The sequence below is a fragment of the Lynx canadensis genome, chromosome A2, assembly GCF_007474595.2.
Source record: "Lynx canadensis isolate LIC74 chromosome A2, mLynCan4.pri.v2, whole genome shotgun sequence".
Lineage (NCBI taxonomy): Eukaryota > Metazoa > Chordata > Mammalia > Carnivora > Felidae > Lynx > Lynx canadensis.
The window spans coordinates 102,681,810-102,708,143 of record NC_044304.2 but is presented as its reverse complement, the minus strand read 5'-3'; the positions used below and the strand labels follow the sequence as shown (position 1 = coordinate 102,708,143).

Below are 26,334 nucleotides of genomic sequence, written 5' to 3'. Positions count from 1 at the left end.
GAAACAACTCCTTCATTTTCATGGATCTTTCTTTTGGAAGGGAATCTTCAAGAAAGACATAAGTGGAATGAACCACACCCGCCATCACTGCATTTGGTCTCATGACTGTAACTGGTATTATACTCCCCATTCTCCTCTGCCTATTCTATATTCCTCTTAACCTTTTCTATCACTTTGTCAGGGAATAGAGGTCTCCCTGGTGGCAAACCCAAATCTTCATTCCTCAGGGGTCAGAATGTGTGGTAATCATTCCTCAGGGATCTGGCCACATAGTAATCACAATTTCTCAGACCAAGCTGCTGCACATATTTATTCACAGTTACATAAATGTAAAATTGTCAAGAAAATCCAAAAAGTTACTCAAGTTGATCACTTGAATTCGAGTTTTATTACATTATGTAATTATATAAAAGCTTCCTCATCTCATTCCATTAACCAAGATCATTCATCCTGTCAAGATAGTAAACACTTTTTTCTTTTTTTTTTAATTTTTTTTTTCCAACGTTTATTTATTTTTGGGACAGAGAGAGACAGAGCATGAACGGGGGAGGGGCAGAGAGAGAGGGAGACACAGAATCGGAAACAGGCTCCAGGCTCTGAGCCATCAGCCCAGAGCCCGACGCGGGGCTCGAACTCACGGACCGCGAGATCGTGACCTGGCTGAAGTCGGACGCTTAACCGACTGCGCCACCCAGGCGCCCCAGTAAACACTTTTTTCATGTGAAGTTCAATGGGGCTCTTGCTGTGCCCTGACAGGAGTATACCCTCCTGGGGGCTAGGACCTCTAATTCTGCAGAACCAAGATTTGCAAGGACAAGTACCTCAACAGATTATTGGCAATGATGGTAAATTGAGCCACTCCTACTTCCACTCTTAGATACCACAGGACCATGTATTCTTCTTATTGGGACATAGAGGTCTCTGATTTAATGCACATACGTCATCCTGAAGTATGGCTCCCAATCCTTGCAGTGATGTGTCTGCATCCAAGGGGAAACTTTTGCTGTGCTCTCAGCAGGCTGCCATTTTGTTCTGCAGCTCCTGGATAGTACTGTGCTTGACATGACCAGTTTGGCCCATGGTTGTAGTGTCATTCCCTCAACTCCTTCACTGTGAAGTGAGTCCCCTTTGTAAATGTTATATTTTGTGAAATTCTACACCTGTGAACCAGGCAATTCTTTAAGACCTAAAGAGTCATGTTGACTGAGGTTCCAAAAGCAAGAAAAACAAACTCATACCCAGAATAGGTGTCTATGCCTGTAAGAAAAAACTGATTGTCCTTATAGATAAGAAAGGAGACTAATGTATTTGACTTGTATCTCATTGTCTGTTTTTTGTTTCCTCAAGATTATTACCATTTTATTGGCTTGGCACTGATTTCTATTGCTGGCATGTGAGGTATTCAATAGTAACAATAATTAGCTAGACATTCATTATCTTCATGAGCCCATTGTGCAAATTTCAGCATGACCAATGCAGAAGGCTGGCTAATGCCAACTAGGTTAGTCATTTTGTCTAGTTAGTGTTCAGTGCCTATTACTTCGAAAGTGCTTTCTAGTGGTCATGACATTGGCAGTGTAACAGATCACATAGTGTTTGGGCCAAGGCTATACTATACATGGTGAACGTGTTGCCTCCAGAACCCAAAAATACCTATAAAGCACTGAGCTTCTGTATTTGTGGCAGAGAATGCTAAATGCACTAGTTTGCGTTTTACTGTGGGACAGATATCCCATCACACCCCTGATAACTGGACTCTTAAATTCAATAAAGTGTCAAAATATGAACATTTTTTTAAAGAATACCTTATTAAGATTGCTGATATACTAGCTAATTTTTCTCATACTTCCAAAGAGCATGGTGCCATCAATATAATGGGTCAGTGTGTTGTCCAAACAGTCTACATATCTTTGGATATGAGGGCAAGCTAACAGAGCCATGGGTAAAACTGTAAATAAATATTGTCATTTCCATGTGAATGTAAACTATTTCTGATCCTCTTCTCTGATCAGAATAAAAAAGAATTCATGCCAAATCAATGGCAGCGTACCATGTATCAGAGACCTTATTAAACTGCTCTAACAAGGATACAACATCTGGCAGAGCAGCTAAAGTCAGAACTGATACTTGGTTAAGCTTGCTATAGTTTACAGTAATTCTCCAGGTTCCATCTGGTTTTTACAGGGACCAGACTGGCAAATTTAAAGGAGGTATAATGGGGCTTCCATAGATGCTTCCTTTAGATTTTTAAAGGAGGCACTAATCTCTGTCATTTCCTGGGATATATTGTTTTTGATTTACTATATTTTCCAACGCAGGGTCAGGGAGTGAGGAGCGGGATTGCAGAGGCTTCTACTTAGTCTTCTGCATTATAATAGCTCTTACCACACACCCCAAGTTTCTGCCAATTGCCAGGTTGTTGATCCAAATTATATACTCAGGTACCAGGGAAAGGAATACCTGATAGGTCTGCAGACCATGTAGATTGAGTATGGAAATGAGACTTTATACTAAATTCTGTATAAGCCCCCATTCTATAAGCCCTCATTCTATCTGTGGAAGAATAAGGGGAACATGATAATCCTCTGGCTAAGCATATATCATTGCCAGTTCAGACCTTGTGTCCAGTTGCTCTCTAAGTAGCCCCCTTTCCTTAGTGTCAGTCACCTGAATTAATGATTCTAGGTACCTACAGTGAAAGACTGGGAGAATCGTTGTAATATATACTTGATTATATGTTGTGGGGTCCTTCCTCCTAGGGATCTGGTCACATCTTCAGTCCATGGGTTTTGAACTGAAACTTGGTTCGAGTCCAAACTCTGAACAAGGGATTGTGACTCAAGAATAAAAACTGTCAACCTTCCACTGTTGTTTATGTTAGCTGTGCACTTGTCATATATGGCCTTCATTATTCCCTCTATGTCCACTTATTGAGGATTTTATCATGAAAGGATGTAAATTTTTCTCAAATGCTTTTTCTGCATTTATTGAAATGATCATATGATTTTTATCTTTCATTTTATTAGCATGGTGTATCACATTTATTGACATGAATATGTTGAATCATCCTTGCACTCGTACAATGCAATAACAAACAAACAAAAAATGATCTAAGTAAAAATGGGCAGAAGACCTGAATAGACATTTTTTCCCAAAAAAGATATACAAATGACCAATAGGTACATGAAACAATGCTCAACATTTCTAAACAACAGGAAAATTCAAGTAAAACCCACAATAAGATATCACTTCACATTTGTTAGAATGGCTGTTATCAAAAAGACAAGAGATAACAAGTGTTGGCAAGATTTTAAGGAAAGGGAACCCTTGTGCACTATTGGTAGAAATGCAAATTGGTGCAGTTATTATGGAAAACAGTATACAGGTTCCTCAAAAAATTAAAAATAAAGCCATAATATGATACAGCATTTCCACTTCTGGATATATATGAAGGAACTTAAATTGCTACCTCAAAGAGATACTTGCACCCCCTTGTTCATAGCATCATATTCACAACAGCCAACACATGGAAATGACCTAAATGTCCATTGATAGATAAATGGATAAAGAAAATGTGGTAGATAAATGCAATAAAATATTCCACCATAAAAAAAGGCAAATCCTTCTATTTCCAACAACATGGGTGGGTTAGAGGCCATTATGCTAAGTGAAATAAATAAGACATAGGAAGGCAAATGCCATATGATCTCATTTATGTATGCCATCTAAAAAAAAAAAAACTGCACTCATAGAAGCAGAGTGGAATGTGGTTGCCAGAGGCTATTCGGTAGAGGAAATAGAGATATATTGGTTAAAAGGTACAAACTTTCAATTATAAGATGAATAAGTTTTAGATTTAATCTACAGCATGCTGACTACAGGTAACAATACTATATTATATACTTGAAAGTTTCTAAGAAACTAGATCTTAAATGTTTTTAATACAAAAATTGTAATTAACATGATATTATACGTGGAAAATCTGATAGACTCCACCCAAATCTGCTAGAACTGTACATGAATTCAGCAAAGTTGCAGAATACAAAATCAATGTACAGAAATCAGTTGCATTCTTATACACTAACAATGAAGCAACAGAAAGACAAATAAAGAAACTGATCCCATTCACAATTGCACCAAGAAGCATAAAATACCTAGGAATAAATCTAACCAAAGATGTACAAGATCTGTATGCTGAAAACTATAGAAAGCTTATGAAGGAAATTGAAGAAGATACAAAGAAATGGAAAAACATTCCGTGCTCATGGATTGGAAGAATAAATATTGTCAAAATGTCAATACTACCCAAAGCTATCTACACAGTCAATGCAATCCCAAGCAAAATTGCACCAGCATTCTTCTCGAAACTAGAACAAGCAATCCTAAAATTCATATGGAACCACAAAAGGCCCCAAATAGCCAAAGTAATTTTGAAGAAGACCAAAGCAGGAGGCGTCACAATCCCAGACTTTAGCCTTTACTACAAAGCTGTCATCATCAAGACAGTATGGTATTGGCACAAAAACAGACACATAGACCAATGGAATAGACTAGAAACCTAGAAACTCATCTTTGACAAAGCACAAAGAACATCCAATGGAAAAAAGACAGTCTCTTTAACAAATGGTGCTGGGAGAACTGGACAGCAACATGCAGAAGATTGAAACTAGACCCCTTTCTCACACCATTCACAAAAATAAACTCAAAATGGATAAAGGACCTGAATGTGAGACAGGAAACCATCAAAACCCTAGAGGAGAAAGCAGGAAAAGACCTCTCTGACCTCAGCCGTAGCAATTTCTTACTTGACACATCCCCAAAAGCAAGGGAATTAAAAGCAAAAATGAACTACTGGGACCTTATAAAGATAAAAAGCTTCTGCACAGCAAAGGAAACAACCAACAAAACAAAAAGGCAACCAACGGAATAGGAAAAGATATTTGCAAATGACATTTCAGACAAAGGGCTAGTATCCAAAATCTATAAAGAGCTCACCAAACTCCAAACCGAAAAAACAATAACCCAGTGAAGAAATGGGCAGAAAACATGAATAGACACTTCTCTAAAGAAGACATCCAGACGGCCAACAGGCACATGAAAAGACGCTCAACGTCGCTCCTCATCAGGGAAATACAGATCAAAACCACACTCAGGTATCACCTCACGCCAGCGAGAGTGGCCAAAATGAACAAATCAGGAGACTATAGATGCTGGAGAAGATGTGGAGAAACAGGAACCCTCTTGCACTGTTGGTGGGAATGCAAATTAGTGCAGCCACTCTGGAAAACAGTGTGGAGGTTCCTCAAAAAATTAAAAATAGACCTGCCCTGTGAGCCAGCAATAGCACTGCTAGGAATTTACCCAAGGGATACAGGAGTGCTGTTGCGTACGGGCACTTGTACCCCAATGTTTATAGCAGCACTCTCAACAATAGCCAAATTATGGAAAGAGCCTAAATGTCCATCAACTGATGAATGGATAAAGAAATTGTGGTTTATATACACAATAGAGTACTACATGGCAATGAGAAAGAATGAAATATGGCCCTTTGTAGCAATGTGGATAGAACTGGAGAGTGTGATGCTAAGTGAAATAAGCCATACAGAGAAAGATAGATACCATATATTTTCACTCTTATGTGGATCCTGAGAAACTTAACAGAAACCCATGGGGGAGGGGAAGGAAAAAAAAAAAAAGAGGTTAGAGTGGGAGAGAACCAAAGCGTAAGAGACTCTTAAAAACTGAGAACAAACTGAGGGTTGGTGGGGGTGGGAGGGAGGGGAGGGTGGGTGATGGGTATTGAGGAGGGCACCTTTTGGGATGAGCACTGGGTGTTGTATGGAAACCAATTTGACAATAAATTTCATATATTGAAAAAAAAAGAAAAAATTGTAATTATATGAAGTTACAGAGGTGTCAACAAACTTTATTTTAGTAATCATTTCACAATGATTCACATGACATATATCAAATAATCACATTGTTCACCTTAAACTTCCACAAAGTCATATGTCAATTATACCTTAATATAGCTGGCAAAAAAAAAAAATAAATATACTAGCTCTGTACAATCTCTTTTAGAAAATCTAAAGAGAAGGAATACTTCCTTCCTCTAACTCATTCCATGAGGCCAGCATTACCCTGATATCAAAACCAAAGACATTATAAGAAATCTATAGACCAAAACCTCTCATGATCATAGATGCAAAAACGTTCAATAAAATCTTAGCATATAAGATCCATAATGTATAAAAATAATTACTTTTTAATGTTTATTCATTCTTGAGAGACAGAGAGAGAGCATAAGCAGAAAAGGGGCAGAGAGGTAGACACACAGAATCCAAAGCAGGCTTCAGGCTCTGAGCTGTCAGCAGAGTCCGAGGTGGGGCTTGAACCCACAAACTGTGATATCATGACCTGAGCTGAAGTAGAATGCTTAACTGAATGAGCTACCCAGGGGCCCCCCAAAATAATTATATGATGACTAAGTGAGATTTTTATTTCAGGGATGAAAGGATTGTTCAACATTAAAATACCTATCAGTGTAATCTATCAAATAGGCTATCAAATATCTATCAAATAATCTATCAAATATTCTATCAAATATAAAAAATCATATAATTATATCAATTGATGCAGACAAACATCTAGTTTATACTAGAACTGAACAAATAAGGAAATAAATGGCAGATGATAGGAGCCAGTTTTCCTAGCTTTGGAGTGAGATGTTAGAGATAAGCAAAGGGAAGAAGCAAAGAATTGTCCATGTGATAATGGATTAGTGTGGGAGATTGCAGTATGAATGCATACGTAGCTTACTATAGATATAGATGGTTACATAGAGAAATATTTATAGATATGTGTGTATATTTACAGCTTAATATACACAAATATAGTTCCTTGCTCTGTCAACTGAGAAGCATGGAAAGTAGGACACACAGTAGCAGCAAGTGTACCTTGGGCCCAGATCTTGGTTTCCTAATACCATTCTCCAAACACAGAAACAAGGCTCCTTGGAGAAATGGCTGAATCTAGGACTAGGGCAGGAAATATATAAAATGAGCATGAAACATTGAGTTGTAAGGAAAGTAAGAAAGTTACAGCATCAAGAAAGTAAGGAGGTACTAACACACACACACACACACACACACACACACACACTGATGAGACATGTCCAAGGGACACAGAAGCCAACTGAAAGAGTTCCCAGTGGGAAAATGTGAGCAGTAAAATAAAGTACTATTTCATTATAGCCCACAGTATAAAATGATTATCTTTTGTTCATATTCATATAAATAAGTCATTGAATACATTAATAGGGAAAATAGATAAATCACTATACAGAATTATTCAAATTAATTTACATAGATACTATACCCTCAAGAATGTGGAGAATAACTTCCAACTCTGTAATGCAGCCTGTGCAAAGTTCCTTCTAAAGAATACACTTTAGAAATGGGGCAGTAGTAAATGGGAAAATAGTAAATTCCCAGTAAAGAAACCTGACAAACACTGCCTCATCCAAGTAATCAAGATCAGTATCAGTAGTGATTAGTCAGATTGATAGCCATTATCCTTGATATGATATGAGAATGGCATTTTACTTCTGTGACCTTCCTCTCCTAAACCCATAATTCCAGCCTAACCGTGAGAAAAAAAAAGACAAAGCCCATATGAGGGCCATTTTAAAAAATGGTATTTAGTACTATTTTTTTTAACATTTTTTTATTTATTTTTGAGACAGAGAGAGACAGAGCATGAATGGGGGAGGGTCAGAGAGAGGGAGACACAGAATCTGAAACAGGCTCCAGGCTCTGAGCTGTCAGCACAGAGCCTGACGCGGGGCTTGAACTCATGGACCGTGAGATCATGACCTGAGCCGAAGTCGGCCGCTTAACCGACTGAGCCACCCAGGCGCCCTATTTAGTACTATTTTTGTACAGTACCTCCCAAAGGTACTGAAAAGGTCGTCAAAAACAAGGAGAGTCTGAAAACTGTCACACTAAGTGGAGCCTAAGACATAATGACTAAATGTAATATGGTATCCTTGATGGGATTGTGCAACAATAACAAATGACATTAGGTGAAAACTAAGAAAATATGAAATAAGTATGGACTACATGTAATAAGTTGTATCAGTGTAGGGACAAAAATATCACACTAATGTAAGATTTAATAAATGGAAACTAAATGTGGGAAACTTTCTGTATTATCTGTAAACCTAAGAGTATTCTAAAGTAAAAATCTTATTTTCAGAAAATCAGATGATAAGGGAACCAATTAAGCCATAGGATGGCAGTGTGGGCTAATAGTTTGGAGATAGAAATATAAGGCAGAAGTTTATGTCCATCTGCTTGTGGATCCTGGGTTGGGTGGATTCTGTGTTGGGTGAGGTGGTTTTCCCCTAGTGACCTTTAGCAAAAGGTCTGCAATTTAAAATGCCAATGATGGTAGAAATATCTGAAGGATTTCTGAAAAACTGAATAGCTGGGTCGTAAAATCATAGCAGTTTAAAAAAAAAAATGGTGCCGATGGGGATGCTTATTTAGGTCTGAGTCCGAGAATTTCAAGCAACTAAGAATTCTATTCAGGATGCCTTGACATCATTTCATCTTCAGAATATTTTATAATAGTGGTTTTTTTTTAATTTTCTTTTTTTTCCAACGTTTTTATTTATTTTTGGGACAGAGAGAGACAGAGCATGAACGGGGGAGGGGCAGAGAGAGAGGGAGATACAGAGTCGGAAACAGGCTCCAGGCTCTGAGCCATCAGCCCAGAGCCCGACGCGGGGCTCAAACTCACGGACCGCGAGATCGTGACCTGGCTGAAGTCGGACGCCTAACCGACTGCGCCACCCAGGCGCCCCTATAATAGTGTTTTTTAAAGGGAGTGCTATTAGCATTCTTGGCGTGGTATTTGTTGGTTGAAAATGGCCTTCCCATTGATTAATTTTAAGTATCTCCAATCTTATCTTAGTAAATGGTAGTTCCAACTTCACTCCTCTTCTAGAAGTTATGACAATCTAAATACATCTGTTTTTTTTTTTAAAGCCCAAGGGAATGGTACTGTATACCTGCCAATATTGAAAGTCTTTGAAGAGTCATAATTTTACTAAATTGAAGGATTAGGAAAGAAAGCATCCTCTGAAAGTACCACAAGGATAGTAAGGTAAGGAGGCTTTAATCTAGAGTTAGTGTACTTTAGTATCCTGGATAGATAAACCTCCTACACTCTTATTAATTCTAATTAATTCTAGTTCTTCTCTCTGTGTACTTTCTTTTTAGTTTAATTATTATAATACTTTTCAAATATACATATTTGAGAGATTTTTACCTATGCTTTTTACTTAGAACAATAATTACTAGTGGCCACATTTGATATATATACATATCTTTGGATATCTTTCTTGTGTTGAAGTCATTTAAAGCAATATATCATATATATGACCCCACAAACACCTGCATACATTTATATAATAAACAGCCATTTAAAAATAATGTTATTAGCACCCATAATAATATTAACAACATTTTCTTAACATTTCCTAATGTTCAGTCCATAATGAAATTTCCCTGATTGTCTCAGTTTCCTTTAAGGATCAGATGAAATGAATCAAGTTTTTATGTTTTAGTATTTTTTAAGCCTTTATTTTTTTAGAACATTTTTAGGTTCACAGCAAAATCAAGGACATACAGAGACTTCCCATAAGCCCCCCATTCCACATTTGCATACCCCACCATTATCAACATCTCCCATAAGAGTTGTACATTTATTACAATTAGTGAACCTACACTGACACATCATAAGCACTCAAAATCCCTAGCTTACATTAGGGTTCACTCTCAGTATTGCACATTCTGTTGGTTTGTACACATTTTATAATGGCACGTATCTACTTTGATAATATACAGAGCATATTTGCTGCCCTTAAAATCCTTAGTGGTCCACCTATGTATCCCTCCCCTCACCCCATCCCCTGGAAATCACTGATCTTTTTATTGTCTCCATGGTTTTGCCTTTTCCAGATGTCATATAGTCAAAATCACACAGATTGATCATATAGTTGCCTTTTCAGATTCACTTCTTTCATTTACTAATAGATCTATAATGTTCCTCTATGTCTTTTCATGGTTTGTTAATTTCTCTTTGGTGTTGAATAATATTCATTGCCTGGATGTATCAGTTTATTTACCCATTCACCTATTGATGGACATCTTGGTTGCTTTCAGGTTTTGGCAGTTACAAATAGAGTGGCTATAAACGTGTGCATGTTTTTTTATGAACATGCTTTCAATTCCTTTGGGTATATACCAAGGAGTGCTATTATATGGTTAGTGTGTATAGCTTTGTAAGAGACTGCCAAACTGTCTTCTAAAGTGGCTATGCCATTTTTCATTCATGCCAGCAGTGTCTGAGAGTCCTTTTTGCTTCATATTTTCATCAGCATTCGACACTTCACTGTTTTGGATTTTGGCTCTTCTAATAGGTGTGTAGTGGTATGTCACTACATACCACTGTTGTTTTAATTTGTAATTCCCTCATAACATATGATGTAGAACATCTTATTCTTTGCTTATTTGCCGTCTCTGTATCTTCTTTGGTAAGGTTCTTGGTAATATATTTGGCCCATTTTTTAACCAAATTGTTTGTATTCTTATTGTTGAAATTTAAGTGTTCTTTGTATATTATGAATGACAGTCTTTCTTAGGTGTGTCTTTTGACAATATTCTCTCCTAGTCTGTGACTTATCTTCTATTCTCTTGACATTGTCCCTTGTATAACAGAATTTTAAAAATTTTAATGAAGTCCAGCTTATCCATTATTTCTTTCATAGTGTTGTGTCCAAAGTATCATTGTCATATCAAAAGTCATCTAGATATTCTGTGATATCTTCCAAGGGTTGGAAAGTTTTGTATTTACATGTAGCTTTATGATCTATACATTTTGAGTTAATTTTTTTGAAGAGTGTAAAACTATGTCTGGATTCTTCTTTTCTTTTCTTTTTTTTTTTTTTTTTTGCATGTTGATGTTTAGTTGATCCAACACCATTTGTTAAGGACCTTATATTTGTTCTATTGTATCACCTTTGTTCCTTTGTCAAAGATCAGTTGGCTGTATTTATAGAGATTTATTTTCAGGCTCTCTATCCCAGTTCATTGATTTATTTGTCTATTCTTTTATTAATATCACACTGTCTTGATTATCGTTGCCTTACAGTAAGCCTTAACGTCAGGTAGTATCAGTCCTTCAACTTGTTCTTTTTTTTTAATATTTTATTTTATTTTTTAATGTTTATTTATTTATTTTTGAGAGGATGGGTGGGGGGAAGACCAGAGAGAAAGGGAGACAGGATTTGAAGTGGGCTCCACACTGACAACAGAGAGCCAGACGCAGGGCTCAGTGTTCTTCTCCTTCAATATTGCTTTGGTCATTCTGAGTCTTTTGCCTTTCCATATAAATTTTAGGATGAGTTTATTGATACCCATAAAATAACTTGTTGGGGTTTTGATTTATATTGCACTGATTCTATAGATCAAGTTGGGAAAACTGACATTTTGACAGTACTGAAATTTCTTATCCATAAATATGGAATATTTCTCCATTTTTCCAGCTTTTTAATTTTATTCATCAGAGTTATGTAGTTTTTCTAATATAGGATTTGTACGTATCTTGTTTTATTTATGTCTAAGTATTTAACTTTCTTGGGTGCTAATGTAAGTGGTATTGTGTTTAGTTTTAAATTCTACTTGTTCATTGCTGGTATATAAGAAAGTGATTTACTTTCATATATTAACCTTGTGTTGTGCAGCCTTGCTATAATTGTTTTATTACTGCCAGGAGTTTTTTAAATCAATTATTTAGGATTTTCTACATAGATACTTTCATTTCTTCCTGCCCTATATGTATACATTGTATTTCCTTTCTAGTCTTATGCTTTAGCTAGAACTTCTAGGAGGATACTGGAAAGGAGTGGGAAGAGTTGACATTCTTATCTTCTTTCTGATTTCACTGGAAAAGCTTTGGATTTTCAGTACTAAGTTTGACATTGGGTGTATGTTTTATGTAGATATTCTTTATCAAGTCGAGGAAGTTCCTCTCTATTAGGAGTTTATTGAGAGTTCTTATCATTCATAGATGTCGGATTTTGTCAAATGGTTTTTATGCATCTATTGGTATAATCCTTTGATTTTTAGTCTGTTGATGTAATAGATTACATTAACTGATTTTTTAATGTTAATCCAGACTTGTATACTTGGTGTAAATCCCACTTTGTATAATTGTTTTTATATATTGTTGGATTTAATTTTCTAATAATTTGTTGAAGATTTTTGCATTTATGGTCTGCAGTTTTATAGGTTTATGCTATAAATATATATTAAGGAGAGGCTTATATTCCTTTTCCAGCATCTCCTCCGCTCCTGCTTCTTTGCAAGGGGTAGAATGCTTATCCGATTGGATGGAATCCCAAGATCGTGGATTGGTCAGCTACTAAGCTTGGAGTAGTCTACAAAACTGTAAGATTATAAATTTGTGTTGTTTTAAGCCATTATAGTTTGATAATTTATTACAGCAGTAAGAAAACTAATAAGGCATCACATTGGTGAATGTTTAGCTTGTTTCCCCTTTTTCTGCTATTATATATATTGTTGGGGACAATATTTTTACAAAGCAAGGTAACTTTTTGTCCTGAGTGTTACATTATCTTACTGAGATATAATTTAGAAGTATAATAACTGAGTTAAAGTGTGTTGTCTCATAAACAGTAATAGAAGACAGTTTCATTATTTTCCAACCAGCACGGAGTATTATATAGTATGCTTCTAAATTTTTGTTAGTTTTATAGATGAAGGTTTTCTATTTCTTTAATTTGCATTTATTTCTTTAAAATAATACAGTTATGTTGATTATTAATTAGTGTCTATATGAACAATCTGTTCATGTTTTGTTTCTCCCTTCTCTTTTTTTTAAGTGGGTATTTCTTAGTTTTAATTAAAAATATTTGTCTCTAAAAAAAAGAAGAGGGGCGCCTGGGTGGCGCAGTCGGTTAAGCGTCTGACTTCAGCCAGGTCACGATCTCACGGTCCGTGAGTTCGAGCCCCGCGTCAGGCTCTGGGCTGATGGCTCGGAGCCTGGAGCCTGTTTCTGATTCTGTGTCTCCCTCTCTCTCTGCCCCTCCCCCGTTCATGCTCTGTCTCTCTCTGTCCCAAAAATAAATAAACGTTGAAAAAAAAAATTAAAAAAAAAAAGAAGAAAAAAAATTTGACTTTTTAAAATATTACTACCTCTCTGAAATTATACATATATATTTTTAAATGTTTATTTCTTTTGAGAGAGAGAGAGAAAGAGAGGGAGTATGTGCATGTGAGTGGGGAAGGGCAAAGAAAGAGGGAGAGAGAGAATCCCAAGCAGGCTCCACACTGTCAGCGCAGAGCCTGACTCTGGGCTTGATCCCATGAACTATGAGATCATGACCTGAGCCAGAATCAAGAGCTGGATGTTTAACCATATGAACTACCCAGGGGCCCCTGAAATTATATTTTGAGGTAAGTAAAGTACACATATATGCCAACATTTATGTATTTTTTTAATCAGGTCAAGCATAATATTTATTTTCCTAATTTTCAAGAATGTGTTTACCTAATTTACTTCAGTTGTGTCTGAACTCAAATAACATTTACTTTGTGAACATAGAATTTTAGTAAAAATGCTTCCATAGTTTTATTTTCTCAGTATATCCTGTATGGGTGTTTTAATCTTGATTCCTCTTGAAAGCAGAGCCTGAAGTGAGAATTGATATGCAGATAACTGATTTTGGGAAGTGATCCTTGAGAGTTTAGGAATTAAGGAGGATGAAATAAGGACAGATGGAAGCTAAGGGAAGGTGTGTATTATCAAGTTGGTCAAGTGGTGCCCTATACCCCCAGGACCTTCTAAGGAGTGATCAGATTGCACATAAAGTGTCTCCAAAGAAATAAAAATGAAAACGTTCTCCACGGGCACTCTCCACTAACTGAACATTGGCCCTGATGCCCCATACCATGCACAAACACTTCCAGATGCTCACCAGTGCTGGGCCTGCTGCCATAGACCCATGCCACAGTATCACAGAAGTGACAAACATAGCATGCCAGTAAGGCGAGAGACCTAATTTCAAGCAGCAAAGAGAAACCACACACATCCATGTTATCCTACAGATAAGCCAATCAGCTCCAATTTGTCTCCCTAAACCAGTTTAAATTAAGGTTCTGACTCTGGCAAGTAAACAAAATGATAAAAAGAGATACTTAAAAACTTGCTTTGATTTGGGCAGATGACTTAACTTCTTTGTGGCTTAAGATTTTCATCCATGAAATCCTAACTTATAGGGTTGTTTTGAAGATGAAATGAGCTAATAGCAATAGTATTATTATTAATATTGATGATAATATTATTTATATTTTTGAGAAGCAAATGGTAACCATTACTATTTATGTAATTTTAAAAATTAAACTGCTATTATGTAAACTTATAATAGTTTCAGTAGAAGCAATAATCCATTTTCTTTAGTCATATTTTATTATATTATTTAAATTATCAGTGATGAATACCCTTAATATGGATTAAAAAAAGCAACTGCTCAAATAATAGTTGTTCAAGAAATACTTATTGATATTCTGTATAACTAAGAATCTTAGTGATTAATGATAGAAAGCATAGTCTTTTGAGATTCATAAAATAAAAATGGGGGATTGTTCACTTGTAAGTAAACATGGTGCATACAATCTGTATGTATGTTTTATTAAGGAGTTGTATGGATTGCAGTAGAAGCTGATGCAAACAAATTGAATTGGTGTTTTTTTTTGTCATGTGTTATTGTTATTACGCTAATATATCCTTTTACTTTAGAAGAAGAAAAATGTAGTTCAAAAGAGAATATTCCATAGAAGAGGCTCAAGAAACTTACTTTTTCTTCTCTATTTCTAAATATTATTTAAAGTTAAAACTAATCTTAGTCTTTACAAATGCTTTAAAATAGCTCTTTATGAGATTCCACATTTAACAGGATCACCTAGAAATACAAATCCTGACATCTAAGATAAATGAACAACAAACAGAAAAGGCTACAGAAAGGGTCAGATTCATTTGATGTGTAGACAGTTTAAAGAATGTTAAGCTTTCTATTTTTTATTTCTTTTGAAACTATTGCATACAAATCAACTTCTAAAAATATTTCTTAGTGTTTTAATCAAGGAATACAAACTCTATTATATATTATTTACTTGGTAACTGTAAAACACTCTAACACTCATATGTGGTAGAAAATAACAAAACACCTTAAATCACTTTTGAAACTTTCCTTGGAAAGAAAGAATTTAAGTGGATATAACGCACAGCATTTAAAAAGTCTAATGAGGTAAGGTGTTTAGTAAACAAATTACAATAATGAGGACATTTTGAGAAAATATTAAGTTCATTTGATATTTTTCTTCTAAGTGTTTCCAAACTGACACGTTTCACCCCCCGCCTCCCTGCAACCACCAAACAGACACACACAATATCTCTAAGAGGAAATTAAAAAGTAATGACATTATTTTTTTACTTCATAATTTAAATAAATACTGTGGAGAAAAGTTAATTGGTTTGTACAATAGACAAGAGCACATTATTGATGAAATGAATGCATAATCTGTATCAACTCATACATTTGATCTTTCTAATGCCTGATACTGACAGTCCAGAAAGAGCAATGTGTATATGATTAGGTGATTGCTTCACATGTCCTCTTTCGAGGAGAAGTAGCAAATAAAATTAACAAGATAAACCCTAGCCTAAATAAATTTATAAACTAGTAGAAGAAACACAAAGCTACAAAAAAATTCCATATTAAGAATGTGATCTGATAAATATTATAACAAGTGCAAGTATTCTTAGATGAACATTGAAAAATATGGCAAATCCGCCCTGGGACGATTTGGGAAATCCTCTTTGAAAATAAGCAGTTTTAACTTAATTTCTAAATGCTGTAAGTGAGGTGTTTTCAAGTTCTCCTGCCTATGTGCTAAAATTGTAAGTTAAGTCCAGTTCTTTTTAATACCAAAGCTCATTTACATTTCAATAAGAAGACATGAGAAATAGAGATCAATTTGGAAATGAATCTCTGTCTCTGTCTCTCTCTCTCTCCTTTTTTTTTTTTTTTTTCTTAAGAAAGATGCACAACAAAGACCACTGCTGGTCGTATGCAGAGGAATTTGAGGCAAAGATCTTAGCATTAGATGCCGGCTCAGTGACAAGATTATGCAAGACTGAAAAAGTGGCTGTTTAGATAAAGGGAATAAAGAAGGAATTAAAAATGTTTTGATTCTAGCTTTGGAGATGTAAAATCAATCACAGTGTTAACAAGAGTGAAGAGTTGTGATTTCAGAAAGGTTAGAGCCAATAGAAGGCCAAGGGCACCTTGAAGATAAGTGTGCTTAATCCTTCATCCCTCCCTCATCCCCTCCTAACACCACATAACATGGCTTCAGGGGTCCTTGAATCCCCATCCCCCCACCTCTACTCCCTATGTGCATACCATGCTAGTATATATAATAACGATATATGCTCATCAGGCAAGTGTATTTCCAAGATAATTTCCTGGATCCTCAATCTAAACATGTTGCTGACTCTAATCCCAAATCCTTTTTATAAAGAAATTTGGGAGACAGCACTTTGGGGGAAGAAAATGTTAAGTTAATTTTTTTGATACGTTGAATATACATATATTTAGTTCATGTAGTGATACGACGTGTGAAGTTTTACGTACTGCGCAGAGAGTGTGGGAATTAGGCTTAGTAATGTTGCGCTGATAGAGTTCCTTGAGTCTGGAGAGTAGATTTAAAGTTGAAATGGGAATCCAGCTCTGAGTATGGAAGTGCTGACTGACAGCCCATTTTAGAAAACAGTTTGAGAGAGAAGATAAGAGAAAACGAAAAACAGCCAAAAAAGAAAAAGAGATCTTTTAGAAAAATGGGATAACTAAGTATCATACTGTTTTTGACTGAGGTCATTAGAGTCAAGTTGTTTTAGCCCACAAACTGAAATCCGAAGGCTTCACAGTGATGTTGGAGACGAAGTGGACAGAGAAAAAGCACACATTTGCTTCAATATTCCAAGAAAATAAAACCCTGAGATGGTGTGAGGGGCATGCCACACTTGATAACTGCTTCCTTGCTGGTATTGTGCACACTAATGATTCACTCTCTTCTGTCTTCTCAAAAGCTACTCTGATGTGTAGTTGTTTTTCTAGTGAACTGAAAACCATGTTGCTCTTTAAAAGCTTTGCTTCCAGAAAATGCCATTTCCAAGTGCAGTTCTTTGGGAATGCATAGTTTCTGATATTGGACAATAGAACATTTCAAAGCAAGTTCTGCTGGTTTTTAATCTTCCCCCCATTTACCTAATAATTTTGTAATTATTTAAATAGAGCTCAAATCTTCAAAGTCATTTTACTGTGTTCATCCTTCAAATCCTTAGCATTACGAATAGTAAAATAACCTCAACTACCAAAGATGCCCAAGAATTTAAAAATAAGCAGAAAATTGCCGTAGATTGGCTTAAAAGTTACACAAAGCTCATGCACTGAAATCCACGCAAATAACTCAAAAGAGAGCATCTTTCATTCTCTAGTTAATATTATTTTAGACACAACTTTAAATGACTTCCAAGAATTCAGTAATCAGTAAGCCAACAGTAATCTAACTCAATGTATTCACAGTAAAATGATAGAATATAGAACACATGTGAATGGAAAGGTTCATATGTTGCAAGGAAATATACAGCCAGTGTCACTATAACGTACTACCTAATGTCTTAGCTCAGAGTGCATTTAAAACAGAACATAAGAAGGAGATAGGAATGCCACAGGCAGGAACACTGTCAGCAGAGCGAAGTGAGTGTTGATAATTTGCTGATGAGGGAGGTGATAGAAAACCCATAAAAGCAGAATGCGAAACTGGAACAAAAAAAAAAGGATAATATAAAATTATTTAGTATTTTATATAACTGCAAAATCCTGAAGTATAACTATATTACATTACATATCAACTGAAATGTTGATGCTCAATAGTTGTGCACATTTTAAATTATATCAAATATGCACTATTAGAGAAAGCAGGGCAACATTTGTTAAAGAACCAATTTTTCTCATTTTTACTGTGGTTTCTCCCTACTCCTTTCCCTGCATCCAAGTCCTGTTTTTGTTTATCCTCAACCCACTTTGTTCACTCACTGCCTTTATATTTTTTCTAATATCAGTTAATGGCAGTGATGGACATATTTCTGTCAAAATATTTGACTGCTTTAAAGAGGAAACTTACCTAACTAAAATTAACTGATTTGGAATACCTCTTGTTCTGGAAATGTCAACTAAAGGCCATGTTGTGGAGTTGGAAGCAAAGGACATGTTAGATGAATTCATTATAAGGGATATTTTTCATTTCTTTCTAACCTTTGAAAGCTATGTTACAATGAAATGAATTAGCTTGATGTGGTTCTCATTTATACCATGTGTAAATTACAGTAACAAAGTAAACTGTAGGTAACAAATTGCCTAAATATTTCAAGCAAATTGAAATAAACCTCTATTTAGTAACTATTTCAGAAGAAAATATTTTTGTTCCAATGACTGGCCTAATTCTCCCAGTTGTGACACTTCCTTTTCACAATTTATGCTTTATGCTAACAAAATTGTCAAAATTAAAAGAATTTTTTTAATGTTTATTTATTTATTTTGAGAGAGAGAGTGAGCTTGTTCATGTAGGTGAGAGCAGGGGAGGCGCAGAGAAAGAGGAGAGAGAGAATCCCAAGCGGCTCCACACTGCCCGTGCAGAACCCAACGCAGGGATCAGACTCACAAACCATGAGATCCTAACCTGAGACAGGTCAGGAGTCAGATGCTTAACCAACTGAGCCCCCAAATTGCCCATTTTTTAAAGAAAATTAAGCTTTGAGTTTGTGAAAATTTTAGGAACTTAATATTTTTTGTCCAAAACATCAGGCTAACTATCCTAGTACCGACTTTATTTTTACAGACAGGAAATAAAAATGGATCAGTTCACATTGGTTTCTTATTCAAATTTCAGTAACAAAATGTCCTACTATCCCCTGTCATTTTTCTCAATGGCAGGGTTTTCCAGACAGAATTCATTTAATATCAGATTTTTTTCTTTAGGAGCCAAAGATAACTTGGGTGTGGGATGGGAAAAACAGAATAAGAAATTTTTTTTTTTTTTGAAACCTCACCAAAATGTCTGAAAACACAGGGTGGGTTAATTACTATAAAAACACCGTACCACCAAATCGAACTCTTTGAAGAAGCAGTTGTTTTTGCTGATGTAAAGTGATTACCAAACAACCAAAATTTGAAGCATTGAAAACAATATGAATGGAAAGTCCAACTAAGATTTTGGTCTAAAATACACCTGATGACTAGGGTTTTCTGTTACAGAAAACTTTTTAGAGAGAAATTAATTATTTTAGAGAGAAATCATTTTACCCTATGAAAATTAATTATTTATGGATATTTTTCAACCTGAAACATTGTTATATAGGAGCATCCTCTGTCTGGAATTTGTGGACAAAATTGACAAAGAATCTTTTGGATTTAAACTGAAATCCCACCCTATGGAACCTTGGGAATATTAGGTTGTTTCCTTCTTCCTGGCAAAGCTCCAGAAGACACATATCATTTCTTCTTTTATTATTATTTTTTTGTGCTATTGTGCTTATTAGTCCTCTGTGCTTCTATAGTTTGTGTCCTAAATCAGTGGCTGTGATGCTATTACCTTGGCCAGCCAGGTACTTTTGATGATCTCTGATCCCGTAGTCAGAGGTGCTATTCACTGGAGGTTTCAGAGACAGGACTCTGTTCTAGGGTTATTTTGCTATTGGGGTGGCCTGGGAGTATCCCCCTTTTTTTAAAGACTCCCTCTAATAAGAACACGAAAACAATTTTCTCATGTACATATCATGCACATATCAGATTAACAACACCTCCCCACCCCCCAGGTGGGATATGTCTGACATTCCTCAGGCACTTCTGGCTGCCCAAGAACAAAGGAAAGGACCGAAAACAAATGGTTAAACTGATGGAGTCTCCATCAGTTTACAAATATCTTAGTAAGTTACAAGAAAAAGGCAATCTTATCAATAGCCTAATCTCCAGGAACTCCCTAATGTCTTAATACTAATGCTTTGCTAGAGGGAAAAACAACTTTAGCCTGACAATAGCTAGGCCTCCAGTAATTTGTGAGTTCATGATCTCCCTATTCATGAGTGCTGATAGCTTGGAGCCTGGAGCCTGCTTTGGATTCTGTCTCTCTCTCTCTCTCTCTCTCTGCCCCTCCCCCACCTTTGCGTGTGCTCGCTCGCGCGCATGCACTCTCTCTCTCTCTCAAAAAATAAACATTAAGAAAATATTAAAAGAAAGAAAGAAAGAAAGAAAGAAAGAAAGAAAGAAAGAAAGAAAGAAAGAAAAGAAAGAAAAGAAAGAAAAGAAACTTTCTCTTGATTTTACCTCCCCCAATCCCACAGTATATAACCAATCATACTTCACAACCCCACTGCAGCTCTCTCTGCCCACAGGTCCCGTCCCCATGCTTGAATGAAATCACCTTGTTTTGCACCAAAGACATCTTCAACAAGTCTTGGCTGTCAGCTCTGAAACCCCATCATTCCAAAGTCCCATCAGGATATTTAAAAGGCGACATCCCATTTTCTCATATAAATGTAATTTTTCCTTGTTGACCAAGAATTAACGTCCTAGGACAAAACTCCTATAACTTTTTCCAATAATAAAACTGTAATTCAAAGTTAAAGTAACTTTTGCTTTGTTCAATTAATTTAATACTAGAATATGAAAGCTTGCTAGTCTTCTTTCAAATAGGTATAACACTTTAGCACTTTTCTTACCCCAAAATAACATTATGTGACTTTGCATTTTTACCAGAAACTTGCCCTTCATCCTTCCTTGGAATTTAATTTTTTTTTCAAATATTTTATATTGGTTCATTTGCATTATAATGCAAATTAATTTGTTCTGGTTAACAGATAATCAAAAGATAAGAAAAGAGACAAGATCAAAGCATTTTGTGTCTATTAAGGCTGAAGTACTCAGTTTTAATTAATATTAAAAAATTGTCTTGGGGATCTTAATTGCCCAATCACTAGTTCTATTATTTTCTTAATTAGGCGATGTTTTGGCAGTCAGGTTTAGTTCTCAGAGTTTTAAGAGTGTCAGAGTGGCTTCCTAAATTTAGAACAGGTTAGCAGTAGAATGGAGACTGCCAACAGATTTAGGATTAATCTGTCTAAGTCTGTCCCTCGTTATTTGACCATGGCTGTCACAGTGAAAGATGAACTCACTTGTGCTTGTACTGTTAATATAAATGAGCTCTATTTCACTTTGAGATGTCTTGATTGAGAATTCTTGAGATGACTGGGGTCAATTTTCTGAGAGGTTACAACTAATTTAGAACTTACAAGTCACTATAAATAGCTTAAGCTGATCGTTTTAATATGACATACTTTACTCTTGGGTTGAATTTCATTTGCTGCCCCAAAACCAATTATTTAGGTTTTTTAAGTCTTTCCAGAAATCACACCAAGTCCCAACTAACCAAAGCATAAATTTCCCTCCTAGTTACAGACGTTTTAGAGATCTATTGAATTCTAGTGTTGTAGTGCTGATCCCTTGGGCACCCCACTGGCAAATTCTTTGTGTCCTGAGAATTGCCTAATTATGCCTTTTCTTAGTTCCCTATCTTTTAATCAGACTTTAAATTCTCTCCCTATGATTTCCTTGGTTTTATTAATGGAACTGCATGAAAAACTTAATCAAAATCCTCCTTTGCAAGTTTAAACAAATTAAACCTGATTTTTTTCTCCATATGTAATTTGTCTTTTATATTGTTTTTCTTTTTATGGTGATCTTGTCAAAAAAACTAACTCAGATTACATTTTTTAAAGACTAAAAACCAGATTATGGACCTGGAAATTCACTTATTTATTCCTGTTAGTAGTACTTTTCTGTTGTTTAAAAAATTTAATGTCCTTTTTTAAGATGACCCACAATAATTATATGTGTGTGTGTATGTAAAATTTCTTATGATTTTATTATAATATGTATTCATGGTTATTGAGTTCTGATAAAGAAAAATTATCCTGGAAAAATTAAATGAAGGAGACTTTATTTCAGACTATCACTATAGGAGAGAGAGATTGAATTCAACTCTCCTGAAACAAAAGGTGTGGGAGAGTTTTTAAGCGCTGGGTGAGCTAGTGGAAAAGTACTGGATGGCTTTTGTGGCAAAGGTTGGTCAATGTGATTAGGCCATCTATGTTTTCTAACTGGCAGGTGCAAAAGTTATGCTCCTACCTTTCCACAGAGATTGGAGATAAGGGCTTTAACTTTTTTGTTTCCTCTATTGAATTACTTTTAGGTATAATTGACATATTAGTTTCAAGTGTACAACGTTCCACGTTTGTGTATATTGCAAAATGATCATCACAGTAAGTCTAGTTTAAGCCCATCATCATACGTAGTGACAATTTTTTTTCTTTTGATTAGAACTTTTAAGATATACTGTTAGCAACTTTCAAATATGCAATACAATACTACTAATTATAGTTGCCATGCTATACATTATATCCTCATGACTTACTTTATAACTAGAAGTCGCTACTTTGGTCTCCCTTTACCCATATTGCCTACCCCCTACACTCCACCTCTGGCAATCACCAATCTTTTCTTTGTATCTATGAACTTGCTTTTGTGTTTGTTTGTTTGTTTGTTTGTTTGTTTGTTTAGATTATACATATAAGTGAGATCACTCATATATGTCATTCTCTGCATGATTTATTTCACTTAGCTTAATGCTCTCAAGGTCTATCCCTGTCATTCTATCGTTTGAAATGGCAATGTGTCATTCTTTTTTGTGGTTGAATAATATTCCTCTGTGTGTGCCTGTGTATGTGCATGTGAATGTATATATTACATTCTCTTTATTCATTCATCCATCAACAGACACCTAGGTTGCTTCTATGTCTTGGATATTGGAAATAATGAACATTGGGATGCCTATACGTTTTGAGTTAGTGTTTGTGTTTTCTTTAGATAAATACCCAGAAGTGGAATTGCTGGGTCATATGATATTTCTATTTTTAATTTTTTGAGGAATCCCCATTCTGTTTTCCATGGTGGTTGCACCAATTTGTGTTCCTACCAAAAGTACACAAGGGTTCCCTTTTCTCCACATCTTTGCCAAAACTTGTTATCTCTTGTCTTTTTTATAACAGCTATTCTGATAAGTGTGAGATGATGTCTCATTGTGGTTTTGATTTTCATTTCCCTGATGATTAGTAATGCTGAACATTTTCTCACATATTGGCCCTATCTTCCTTGATGATTACATTTCCAAGGGGTGCTTCCCAGATTCTGGAGAAAGACATTCCTGGGTTGTAAAACTGGGAGTCCGGGAGAAGATTCACATCTCAAAGGGGCAAAAACATAATTTACAGTTGCAAGTTTTCTAAAATAAATGCTCTGAGAAAAGGAAGATTAGGACTAAAAGAAACCTCTCTAAAGTTCAGTCAAACTAAGGGAAATGTTAAGGCCATCTTGGTCACTTCTAATAATTATTTATTAAAAAGTATGAAATGTATCATAAGACAAATATTGCCTTAAATATCTGAATATTTTCAAATCCATACTTTATTGTCAAACAAAATATCTAGTTGCATTTTTATAATGGTTTTGAGTTTGCCAATGCAGAACCTAATAATAAAGCTGAGCCCATATATTAGTATTAAAATTCTCTAAAGTGAGAAAATGATTAATTGGGATTTTAATTTAGGGTGCATATATTAAAATTATAGACAAAGATAATGAATTAATTTGTAACTAGTTATGAATGTGGTATCTTCAGCTGTTGATTGGCTTTCATGGGTTCAGATAAAACCATAAATTCTGTACTTACGTGTCTATAGTATCAAAAGTTGTTAGTGATCTGATATTTCATACTACTGGTAAGTGAAAACTTTTGCTTAATATAGGTTTATTGGTGCTAGCAGAAGACACAAGACTCAGGGCCAGAGACAAAGGACTTTATCACAAGCAAGCATGAGCTTCATGTTCTTATCAGTTTTCTTGCCTTTCAAGTCCTATGGGGAGTGATGTGGAATCAGGTCCCGTCAGATATTTCATATAAATTGTGTTTGTATCATAGCTAAAGAATTTTGAGTTTAGGAAATCCTTAATCTTTATAATAAATTTTTAAAATATGTTTATTTATTGTTGAGAGAGAGAGACAGAGACAGAGACAGAGCACAGGCAGGGGAGGGGAGACACAGACTCTGAAGCAGGCTCCAGGCTCTGAGCTATTAGCACAGAGCCCTACGTAGGGCTCAAACCTTCAGGTTACAAGAGATCATGACCTGAGCCAAAGTAGGACACCCAACCGACCGAGCCACCCAGGCGCCCCATGAAATCCCTAATCTTTAAAACTTCTGGCAAACCTCCCTGACATTTACCCCTAAGGGAGACATTGTCTTGACAATCTTAGGAAACAAATCTGTCCTCTGCCCAGGGATGAGACATTAACTTTATCATCTAAGGTTGTTTATGTTACAAACATCCTTGACAGGATATTCCAGAGCAAAAGCTGATATGGCATGCAAAAGCACCATGGAGAATAATCCCTTTATATGCAGAAATAGTAATTTTTTTTAATCGATATTTTTTGGCATCATACCACATTGTCCATTTGGTAATGAATACCATTTTATTTGTGTGTGGGTGTGTGTGTCGATTGGAATCTAGTTAGCATTTGTGGCAACCTAATCAGGAATCTCTATTCCAGAGGAATGTACATGAGTGATTCAAATATCATTATTAAATCTATATCACAGAAATGTTAATAAGCATAAGATGTTTTAGAATAATTTTTCTTTGGTGAAATGAATAGTGTTTATCATATGTAATTGGCTAGAAAGGAATTAACATTTTTTAGAGCAGGACTCTAACAGAGTAATTTTCAATTGTTTGTTTTCACTACTTTATCAAAAAGGACTCTGTAAACTCACCTTAGAAGTTTGAATAGGTCTGCCATCTTGATGTATTCCCCTAGAAACCCATCTTTCATAGAAGCTTCTTGCCAGAGTTTCTGTAGATACAGACTGGGATCTTTACTGAGCCTAGAAGAATTGGTCATATTACTATTTTTTTCTTTATTAATATGTGCACAATTACCAGAGTATGGTCTAAGACTTGGTTCCATTGTAGCATATCATCTGACTGCAAAGTTTTAGGCATATTAGCCCTCTGCCTCTAATTATCTGAGTCTACTGACATTTATCTAAAGAACCTAATAATTCATTTTGTATAGCTATACTGGCCTAGATAGTACGCTCTCTGCAGCATACTAGATATAGTATGATACTATATATAATATAATATAATATAATATAATATAATATAATATAATATATATCATTCTATACTAGAGTATAATAGTCTATAATATGCTGGCAAATGATTGGCACATGGCATGAGAAGATAAGGGGAATTTGGAGTCTTTACAATTTCTATGCCTTAAGTACTAGTACCATGGTCTACTTAAAACTATTAACACTGATCAGGGAGTTGGGGAGATATTTGTATACCCGGCTTGCAAGGGCCAGTAAGAGGTGGCTCTACTCTAGTAAGATCTTGCTCCAACACCCCACTGTCTGACACCTTAATTATTCTTAGAAGCCAATTATAAAGAATCAGCATTTTTATTTTTATTAGCTTAGTTTAGTTTTTAAAATATTTTTAAGTTTATTTTTTGAGAGAGACAGAGACAGAGACAGAGAGAGAACATGAGCAGGGGAGAGGCAGAGAGCGAGAGAGAAAGAATCCCAAGCAGGCTCTGCATTGAGCCAGCCTGGAATGTAAGCCTGATGTGGGTCTTGAACCCATGAACAGTGAGATCATGACCTGAGCCAAAGCCAAGAGTCAGATGCTTAACTGATTGAGCCACCCTAGTGCCCCAAAATTTTTATTTTTAGAAAAGGCTAATTCTTGCTTACTTGAAAGTATTCAGTAAAATTACACTGCAATTTGATTGAAGCTCAGACACAAAAAATACATTCAAAGTTTTAACTGTTAAAAGTTTCATCATGAAATTTGACAGGCATTCCTGTTTGTCCATGTTGTCTCTGTACTTCCTCCATGTTAAAATAGAGAAAATTTATAAATACGTATCTAATTTTAATAGAAACAAGAAGTCATAAATCGGTACATTGTAATAGTCATGTGCCACCCCATATAACAAATAG

General features: G+C 35.5%; 1 long non-coding RNA gene across 1 annotated transcript; it reads right to left on the bottom strand.

Moving 5' to 3' along the window:
• Nucleotides 1-2,574: 2,574 nt before the first annotated feature.
• On the bottom strand, nucleotides 2,575-20,598 carry LOC115502232. The gene is made up of 3 exons (XR_003965021.1): nucleotides 20,518-20,598; nucleotides 15,325-15,332; nucleotides 2,575-2,585 (listed from the first exon to the last, which is right to left on the bottom strand). It is a non-coding gene; the product is annotated as an uncharacterized LOC115502232 (long non-coding RNA).
• Nucleotides 20,599-26,334: the final 5,736 nt, after the last annotated feature.